This window comes from Octopus bimaculoides, chromosome 6, assembly GCF_001194135.2.
Source record: "Octopus bimaculoides isolate UCB-OBI-ISO-001 chromosome 6, ASM119413v2, whole genome shotgun sequence".
In the NCBI taxonomy this organism is placed as follows: domain Eukaryota; kingdom Metazoa; phylum Mollusca; class Cephalopoda; order Octopoda; family Octopodidae; genus Octopus; species Octopus bimaculoides.
In genome coordinates this window covers 111,347,637-111,349,578 of record NC_068986.1, presented here as the reverse complement: position 1 = coordinate 111,349,578, position 1,942 = coordinate 111,347,637, and positions in this window count along the sequence as shown.

Sequence of the window (1,942 nt, the reverse complement as noted above, 5' to 3'; positions counted from 1 at the left end):
TGTGTGTGTGTGTGTGTGTGTGTGTGTGTGTGTGTATGTGTGTGTGTGTGTGTATGCATGTATGTAATTGCTGCTTTCCCGCGCTGCCCCGCCATGAAATGGTATATTTCTAGTTGTAGTGTTAGATTATCAACTATCGTTGTTTCTTTAAACAGTGGTCTTGATGACCTGTTTGGCCTGATCAATGCTTGCTTCTAGCGGAGGATTTTCTATTAAAAAAAAACAATGGGCATGAGAATGTTTTCAATTTGCTCCAAATACATCTGATGATTTGCCTGAGGATTCTGCGGAAGCCTCTCTTGATCAATAACTTTATTGTCTTCTGCATGTGCTCACACCTATTTTCCGCCTAATCACCCGTTTCCACTTCATCCAAGCATGCATTTTCCCCTTTGTCAACGCTTTCCTCGCCGTTTCTGCATCCAATAATGCTAGCACCCCTTCCTGCCTTATATGGTCCAATCTGCTGTGTGCAGAAATCCAAGAAGAGTTTCGTGTTTCAACCACCTACCAACCTGCTGGGCTGCTTTCACTGATTTCTACTCCCTCTCTACTCACTGCAGTTGTTTTCAGACACGTGCTGCATTTATGGTTTACGTTGTAGAATTAAAGGGAATCCTGAATCTTTACAACCAAATACATTTGAAATGTTGATTTGACAAAACAACTTCTCACCTTACACTCGAATCCTTTCATTACCGTCAATCTGGATTTTATATAGTGCCCTAAGGGTGTCAGCTAGCGAAAATAAATAACTGCATTGTACGTGCAGTGTTAGTCCAAGATAAAGTGTTTTCGATTCTGGGGCAAATCGTCTCCCTCTGATGCAACTTCAAACAACTATTTAGCATGCAGATGTAAGCCACGTTCTTCTCTAGACGTCGACGGGCCAGTTCTATATTGAATTGTATGTTTGGTTAGAAGGCGAGGCACGCTTGGGTGTTGAAGAAAATCAGAGACTTTTTTATGCCTAATACTTCACTCTCTTTTCACGTGGATACATATTTCAATTGAATACAATATTTTATACATCAACTAGAATAAGATAAGATGCAAAAGAAACTTCAAATTGAGTAACACGCTTCCGAGACCGTATTTTCCTGGACATCCAACAGTGTAGGTACAATTACTCATACCACCGTAAACACACACGCATACACACTCGCATATACATATGCACAAGTACACACATTCAAGATTATGCGTATACATATACATACAAATACATGTACATCCATATATATTTACTTCCAATACATTCATACTCGAATTAATATTTCAGCATAAAATACGAGAAAATGGAGAACAGTGTGTACTCATTAGAAAATGAATGGATATACAATGGTTGTTTGATGTAAACATCTTCGCTAACTGTTAGCACAAATTTGAGGTTTATGATAATTGGTCGGTGGTGAAATACTGAAACAGGAAACCCACATATTTGACATTGGAAATATACCCGAAAAATTGCAGAATATACAGCAAATATTAGAAGGTGATGCTAAGTTTTGTTGGTTACATAGGCAGAAAAAAATAATCTATTATTATATTGGTACTATTTTAACTCTAGGTGGATGGAGAAACAAGCAATGCGATGTGGCTATATAAGCGTTAACTGCTTTACTGAAAATAGCAAACACAACTGAAAATAGATAAATCTTGGCAAAAGCTTCAGCAAAATTCCCTGGGAAAATATCCGTTTGACATTGGGTTATATATAAATAATAATCGATAATGCTCACTTAAAATGGGAGTAACTTTCCATGCATCGCACGATTTTATAAAGGCAAACATACACACCTATATATACATGCATATGTGTGTGTGTGTGTGTGTGTGTGTGTGTGTGTGTGTTTGTGTGTGAGTGTGTGTGTGTGTGAGTGGGTGTGTTTGTATGTATATCTTTATGCATGTTTATCTATCTATCGATGTGTATATATAT